Here is a 9,065-nt window from a genome sequence, read left to right on the forward strand (position 1 = left end):
AACATTAACAAGTGTGGGTGGTAGTTCTTGTATCGTAATGTAGGTTAAACGATAAATCTTTGTATGAGGTTTTGTGAATCTGTATTATTATGCTGTTCAAACTACTGAACATGTAATCTTATTTTTACCGACAGGTTAGTTCTTCAGACAAAAGTGTATAAAACCAACAATGGGACATAATTCAGGCTTAGCACGAGCTCCGGTTGTTGTCTTCCGTCACCATGGCAGCGTAATAACGTGTTTAACCCTGAATGTGCTGTTTTATAATCCACATGTACAGGGCACAAGGCCGTGCTTTTGTCATTTAGTTCTTGTGTTCGATCGTACTTGGTGCCAGTTGAGTTCTTGGAACTTAAGTAGGGTACATGAATTGTAGATAACGTAAGATATCCGTATTGATAGAGAGCTCGTATTTACATCATAAGTTTCCTTCAATCATTGATCCCGTAATAATTATACATTTGATAACGTGTCACTCACTCATTTGGCATATTGGATTCAATTTGCTATGTACTTCGTGTTAAACCTCTTACACTGGTGTTTTAACATGGAGATAGTTAATTTCGTGTGGCAACTTCGTGTTTAAGTTTTCAATAAAAAGATGACACAATTAAAAAAAAACTTTCTTTTTACACCACACCCTTGTGTGTGGTTCCATACCTAATAATGAATCTTTTATTCGTTAAATCAAAGGTTCCCAAACTTGGGGCCAAATACCACTGGAATCATGGGGGAGGGGAGCATAGCAAATACACAAACTTGTTAAGGTACTCAGTCTCTATTGGTTCATCAGATAGATGTGAAATGTTCTTGTGCTGAGAAAGTTTGGGAACTCTTGCATTGCATCATTAAACATACTATTGTAAGAAAGGTTTCGCAGGCCTTCTTTATTCACGTGGAACACCATGGAAGAACAGAGTTTACGTGTGGTGGTTTTCGTTTTTCACAAATGTGCGAATGAATACGGGAAATATAAGAAAATAATAAGGAAAAAAAACAAGCGTAAAACGACCTTGAAGTTGAAGTGCGTACGTCGTATAGATCCTGTATTGTGACTGGGTTCGTGATTTATACCGAAATATTTATTTCTTTTTGTAAAAAAACTACAAATGTATTAAACACTTTTATTATGTTTAATCATTTCTAACATCTTACAAAAGTTCTGTAAATTATATGTAGAAGGAACGTACATGTTACATTAATAACGTGTTACATGAACAGTATCATTATATTATATACATGTTACATTAATAACGTGTTACATGAACAGTATCATTATATTATATGCATGTTACATTAATAACGTGTTACATGAACAGTATCATTATATTATATGCATGTTACATTAATAACGTGTTACATGAACAGTATCATTATATTATACACATGTTACATTAATAACGTGTTACATGAACAGTATCATTATATTATATACATGTTACATTAATAACGTGTTACATGAACAGTATCATTATATTATATGCATGTTACATTAATAACGTGTTACATGAACAGTATCATTATATTATATACATGTTACATTAATAACGTGTTACATGAACAGTATCATTATATTATATGCATGTTACATTAATAACGTGTTACATGAACAGTATCATTATATTGTGTACATGTTACATTAATAACGTGTTACATGAACAGTATCATTATATTATATGCATGTTACATTAGTAACGTGCTACATGAACAGTATCATTATATTATAGCTATTTATAGTACGATTCAGGTATTCATTTATTATCTTTATAAAGAGTAGTTTTGTCCTACTACTTGACTCCACACGTAACCATTAACGTGTTACAGTAATTTATCTCAGATGTCGAAGCTACTTAATGGGTCTTCATTGTTTTTAGGTAGGATTGTATAAGTGTGACTTTACGTGGTCACAAGATGTTTTTAGGTAGGATTATATAAGTGTGACTTTACGTGGTCACAAGATGTTTTTAGGTAGGATCGTATAAGTGTTACTTTACGTGGACACAAGATGTTTTTAGGTAGGATTGTATAAGTGTTCCTTTACGTGGTCACAAGATGTTTTTAGGTAGGATCGTATAAGTGTTACTTTACGTGGACACAAGATGTTTTTAGGTAGGATTGTATAAGTGTTACTTTACGTGGACACAAGATGTTTTTAGGTAGGATTGTATAAGTGTTACTTTACGTGGTCACAAGATGATTTTAGGTAGGATTGTATACGTGTTACTTTACTTCGTCACAAGATGTTTTTAGGTAGGATTGTATAAGTGTTACTTTACTTCGTCACAGGATGTTTTTAGGTAGGATTTTATAAGAGTTACTTTACGTGGACACAGGATGTTTTTGGTAGGATTGTATAAGTGTTACTTTACTTCGTCCCAGGATTTTTTTAGGTAGGATTGTATAAGTGTAACTTTACGTGGTCACAAGATATTTTTAGGTAGGATTGTATAAGTTTTACTTTACTTCGTCCCAGGATGTTTTTAGGTAGGATTGTATAAGTGTTACTTTACGTGGTCACAGGATGTTTTTACGTAAGATTGTATAAGTGTTACTTTACGTGGTCACAGAATGTTTTTAGGTATGATTGTATAAGTGTTACTTTACGTCTAACATTAAATCAGCGACAGTACTAGAAGCCAACAGCTAGCGTCTGTGTGTTCCGCAAGTGTATGATGTACTGTTACTTTCATCAACAGAATTGGTTAGAATGTTTAATGTAAAAAAACTTGATTAGCCATAGAATTGTAGTCTCTTATTATTATACTTTTGCTTTAGAGAGTGTTTTGGATTGTTAGCTTATTATATGTGTTTAGGACTAAAGTCTCCTAAGCTGGCCGAATCTCGTGGATATTATTGGTATTACGGCCGAAATTATCGTTAACAACGAACGTACCCAGTTGATGGAAGAAGGAATTCTAATTTTTATGTGTAAGAACGTAATAAAGATATATTTACTTAGATATTCACATTGGTTGTTAATTTGTATCGAGAAACACCAGGTGTCTTTCGTATTTTTCTTTTCATGTTACCATGTATCAATTTCTAATGACCCAGTGTGATTATAGCGTTACCATAACAACAGCCCACAACCGCCATACAAAAGTCCTCACCAGCTGCATCATTGGTTGTTTTGTGTTTGTCGAGAAGTTGTGTACTTTTCACACACTTGAGTTCAAACACATCAACTATAGAGGAATTATTTGTTGTATTTTTACGAGGTTTAATAAACTAGCTGTAACCTTTCACGTTCAGGGACTGATAAACCTAGTAATGGAATCTGTTTAACAATTATGGTAAGCCAGTAGAACAATTTGTGACATACGTATTTTTATTTCTATGACACTAGAGCAGATGATGTTTGTCTTGCTCACGGTAATCACAATAATAAATTTTGATTTACTCAGTTGACCTACAGATCAAAGCTATATATGAGTCTCTCCAGATTCCTTCAGAAGCACAGTGAAGACATTATCTAATCAAAAACACCTTAGGTGGGGAAAAAAAATGTGTTGCCAAAAAAGGATTGAGTGTGCAACTTAAAGGAATGAAATCAAAATTGGCGACCATACTGGAAGCTACTCGTACAGCATTGTTAAAGATTTTACAGCAAATATTCAATCATTAGCTAACCAGTCCGCGTATTTTGTTTTATTCATCCTCATGCACGAAGTAACACAGTGATGTTTTTAAGAACTTTGTCTGTAGATCATCATCGTTACAGTGGTCATCCTAGGTTTAAGGTTGGTAGTAACACAATGATGTTTTTAATAACTTTGTCTGGTAGATCATCATCATTACAGTGTCCATCCTAGATTCAAAGTTGGTAGTAATACAGTGATTTGTTGAAGAACTTTGTCTGGTAGATCATCATCGTTACAGTATCCATCCTAGGTTCAAGGTCTGTAGTAACACAATGATGTTTTTAAGAAATTTGTCTGGTAGATCATCTTTACAGTGTCCATCCTAGGTTCAAGGTCTGTAGTAACACAATGATGTTTTTAAGAAATTTGTCTGGTAGATCATCATCGTTACAGTGTCCATCCTAGGTTCAAAGTTGGTAGTAATACAGTGATGTGTTGAAGAACTTTGTCTGGTAGATCATCATCTTTACAGTGTCCATCCTAGGTTCAAGGTTGGTAGTAATACAGTGATTTGTTGAAGAACTTTGTTTGGTAGATCATCATCTTTACAGTGTCCATCCTCGGTTCAATATCGATGTTTCAGATGGAACTCGCGACTAACTGATTTTATCGTTAAGTGAGTATTGACATATTAGATAATAACGTTTTATAGATGTCATTTGTAAGTGAAGATATTTTTCAATTTGTGGTTCAGATCGATGTATGAGATAAGTATCGATTTCTTCAGGACTATTTTAACAGGAAAACTTTGATAGACGTTGCTCGATACATTAAGGTTAGTTAAAACTACATATGCAGGTTTGACGTCTTCACTTCTGAGATTTATTTGGTGAAGTTTTACAGCGCCACCTCTCTAGGAGTTTATCTCAACTCTTATATTCCATCCCTTTCTATAGAAGTAAAGCAAGAGCTTCTCAAAAAAAGGAAGGAAATGTAGGGATGGTTAATATCAATCCTTCAAAAACAATGGGAACAATATAGTATGGATGACATTTGCATCATCCCTACATAATAGTACATCCCTACTATCTTGTTGGCATTGTTTTTTGAAGGATTGATATTAGCCATCCCTACATTTCCTTCCTTTGTTTTTTTTTTAGAAGTTTTTTCTTTGCTTGTTGTTTAACGCAGTGTTTCAATAGACACAGGAAGGTTGTATTTATAACCACGTTCTAAGTAAAATAAGGTTCCAAACTGTAATATTTATTGTTTACATATTATTAGCTAGTATTTCCTGTTTCTACTTGTGGGTTAATGATAACATCGTTTACAGTAGAATTATAATTTCTTTTTGAATTACCACTAGTTATTAATAATACTTATAAAATCAGATACATCGATTGAAACTCTCATCACAGTGAATTTAGTTGATACCATTGTTTTGGTTTTGAGTTATCATATAAAGAAGAAAAAAAACAAGAAATTCAAACTTTTTGTTATGATATTTACAGACATTCCCTTAACTTGTAACTCAGTCATTACATGGGTATAGTTATAAAAGGAAACATTGTATAGTATTGTAAAGTTCTGATGATCTATTGAGGAGATATTTAAAATGCCATTTCGATGAACAATCCGAGCCATACCTACATTGGTAATGCTGCCACCTGTAACGTCTTGTGTTTTAAATCATCTGTTGAAAAATTTGTAAGTCCAGTCAATTTAAAAAAAAATACAAATTATTTTATTTCTTCCTTTACGCTTTTAAAAGCTTGAACGTTACAATTATGGTAACTGTTAGTACACTTTTGGAAATGATACTAACTGCACTACACTCACGTAAAAATCAACTTACTTTTACAAAGTACTTGAATATGTGCGATAGCTAGCAGAGATCCACACTTACTGATTCACTCTACTGCCTAAAAACAACTATCTTAAATGTCTTTTTAGCTATCCCTCGACTATCTTCTCAATGCTCTGCTGACTCCTATTTATAATCTACCCTTGAATTTAATGGGAAACCTGACGTCAAATATTTAAAACTTTCTAGGCCTATTTCAATGTCATCATTATGGCCTGCAGCTCCCTATAGCTAACATGTAAGTTGCGACGTTGAAAATATGGCTTAAACCATTATCGACACTCTCGAGCTTGATTTTTTTCTATTAACATTCAACTTTAGAAGTACTCAAGAACAACAAAAATTCATGATGTAACACACCCTTCCTTTTATTTGTACATCACGTTAACCGCAGAAAACCCTGTAGGTTCTTTTAACACTTCTATAAGACCCTATTAGCACTTTCAGCCCCTTTTGGTATAACAGAATTATATATAACTTTGTCTTCGTTCAAAAAGAATAATATCCGACAGTCCTGCAATTTATGTCTGGGTGAAACCTTAATATCAGTCAAAGGTCAATCAATTTAAGTAGCTGTTAACACATCGATGAACGAGGTTATTGAAATGACTTTGTTCTAAGTTATTCAGGAAACCTTAATATCAGTCAAAGGTCAATCAACTTAAGTAGCTGTTAACACATCGATGAACGAGGTTATTGAAATGACTTTGTTCTAAGTTATTCAGGAAACCTTAATATCAGTCAAAGGTCAATCAACTTAAGTAGCTGTTAACACATCGATGAACGAGGTTATTGAAATGTCATTGTTCTGATTTCTTTTGGAAACATTGATATCGGTCAAAGGTCAATCAACTCAACTCGCTATTCTTTCTTGGATAAACGTCATTTGATATGAACGCAAGATAAAATAACAAGAAAACGTAATCGATTGTCGTTATTCTTTATCTGTGTATCAGTCTCTCTAGGCCCGGCATGGCCAGGGTTCGAATCTCCATCCCACCAAACATACTCATCCTTTCAGCCGTGGGGGCGTTATTATGTTCCAGTCAATCCCACTATTCGTTGGTAAAAGAGTAGCCCAAGATTTGGCAGTGGGTGGTGATGACTAGCTGCCTTCCCTCTAGTCTTTCACAGCTAAATTAGGGACGGCTAGCACAGATAGCCCTCGTGTAGCTTTGCGCAAGTTTCAAGCCAAACAGTATATCTGCCAAACATCCATTTTTTATGTATGTATAGGAACGAGTGTGTTTCGCTATTCATATACAGTAGCTTATTGTGGTAAAACGCTACAATTCTGAACGACTTCTAAACCCTCGGTGTAACATCGCTAGGGATCTCTTTTATTAAACTCTGGCATTGACAAAATATTTTTGCAGCGCTCAAGACATCGGATTATTTTTCAATAGCACGCGTCATAGATCGCAGGAGACTGTTGATAGATTTTCTTGTCAAACTCCGATAAGGAGCAGGGCTGATGTGAGCAAAATGGACGTCGCGTTGTCAGGGAAACAATCAATTATCCAACAGGAATAAAGAACAACTTCTTCAGTGTTCTCATCGTTGGTGTACTTTATTAAAGGGTGTTGGTGTACTTTATTAAAGGGTGTTGGTGTACTTTATTAAAGGGGTGTTGGTGTACTTTATTAAAGGATGTCGGTTTATTTTATTAACGGGCGTTGGTGTACTTTATTAAAGGGGTGTTGGTGTACTTTATTAAAGGGTGTTGGTGTACTTTATTAAAGGATGTCGGTTTATTTTATTAACGGGCATTTGTGTACTTTATTAAAGGGTGTTGGTGTACTTTATTAAAGAGCGTTGGTGTACTATATTAAAGGGTGTTGGTGTACTTTATTAAATGGCGTCGGTGTACTATATTAAAGGGTTTTGGTGTATCTTATTAAAGGATGTTGTTGTATTTTATTAAAGGGCGTTGGTGTACTTTATTAAAGGGGTGTTGGTGTACTATATTAAAGGGTGTTGGTGTACTTTCCAACGCCCTTTAATTAAATACACCAACACCCCTTTAATAAAGTACACCAACGCCCTTTAATAAAATACAACAACGCCCCTTTAATAAAGTACACCAACACCCCTTTAATAAAGTACACCAACACCCTTTAATTGTACTTTATTAAAGAGCGTTGGTGTACTTTATTAAAGGGCGTTGGTGTATTTTATTAAAGGGTGTTGGTGTACTTTATTAACGGGCGTTGGTGTACTTTATTAAAGGGTGTTAGCGCACTTTATTAACGGGCGTTGGTGTATTTTATTAAAGGGTGTTGGTGTACTTTATTAACGGGCGTTGATGTACTTTATTAAAGGGTGTTAGCGTACTTTATTAAAGGGTGTATTTTATTAAAGGGTGTTGGTGTACTATATTAAAGGCGTTGGTGTACTTTATCATGTTTCTTATCGTGTATAGAGGCAGTATAAGATCACGTGTTTCTTATCGTGTATAGAAGCAGGATAAGATCACGCGATTCTTATCGGTGTATAGAAGCAGGATAAGATCACGTGTTTCTTATCGTGTATAGAAGCAGTATAAGATCACGTGTTTCTTATCGTGTATAGAAGCAGGATAAGATCACGTGATTCTTATCCATGTATAGAAGTAGGATAAGATCATGCGATTCTTATCGGTGTATAGAAGCAGGATAAGATCACGTGTTTCTTATCGTGTATAGAAGCAGGATAAGATCACGTGTTTCTTATCGTGTATAGAAGCAGGATAAGATCACGTGTTTCTTATCGTGTATAGAAGCAGGATAAGATCATGCGATTCTTATCCGTGTATAGAAGCAGGATAAGATCACGTGTTTCTTATCGTGTATAGAAGTAGGATAAGATCACGTGATTCTTATCGTGTATAGAAGCAGGATAAGATCATGCGATTCTTATCCATGTATAGAAGCAGGATAAGATCACGTGTTTCTTATCGTGTATAGAAGCAGGATAAGATCACGTGATTCTTATCGTGTATAGAAGCAGGATAAGATCATGCGATTCTTATCCATGTATAGAAGCAGGATAAGATCACGTGTTTCTTATCGTGTATAGAAGCAGGATAAGATCACGTGTTTCTTATCGTGTATAGAAGCAGGATAAGATCATGCGATTCTTATCGTGTATAGAAGCAGGATAAGATCACGTTGTGATAAGTGATTAAAGTAGGTAAAGTCGTTCATTTTTTAATATACTACAGAATCTAAGGTTATTTAGATTAAAACATCTAAGTTAGAACAAACACTGTATTTCATCAAGTATAAAAATATTAGCTTTAAGAAAAAGTATTAATAATATTTAACTTATGGGTGAATATGGAAATATTTTAAGAAGCGTTAATTAAGAGGCGGTAACAGAATCAAAATTTCAAACACCAAATCAATATTGACAAAGAAGGTTGGAAATCAGTTTAGACTACTTCTTGTAATGTAGCTATAAGCTTTGTTCTATGATGCCTACTTCTGTAGGGGTACTTGTTGTAATGTTGCTATAAGCTTTGTTCAATGATGCCTACTTCTGTAGGGGTTCTTGTTGTAATGCTGCTATAAGCTTTGTTCTATGATGCCTACTTCTGTAGGGGTTCTTGTTGTAATGTAGCTATAAGCTTTGTTCTATGG

The 9,065-nt window shown here is 34.4% G+C and overlaps 1 protein-coding gene across 1 annotated transcript in view; it reads left to right on the forward strand.

Moving 5' to 3' along the window:
- The first annotated feature begins 982 nt into the window (after positions 1–982).
- Positions 983–9,065, forward strand: part of LOC111089874 (neurobeachin-like) — a 27,753-nt gene continuing 19,670 nt past the window's right edge. Inside the window, exon 1 of the mRNA XM_022403110.1 lies at positions 983–1,059. The gene's annotated coding sequence lies outside the window, so the exon portion shown is untranslated. The remainder of the gene's footprint in view (positions 1,060–9,065) is intronic.

The sequence above is a fragment of the Limulus polyphemus genome, unplaced genomic scaffold, assembly GCF_000517525.1.
Source record: "Limulus polyphemus unplaced genomic scaffold, Limulus_polyphemus-2.1.2 Scaffold7707, whole genome shotgun sequence".
Taxonomy (NCBI): domain Eukaryota; kingdom Metazoa; phylum Arthropoda; class Merostomata; order Xiphosura; family Limulidae; genus Limulus; species Limulus polyphemus.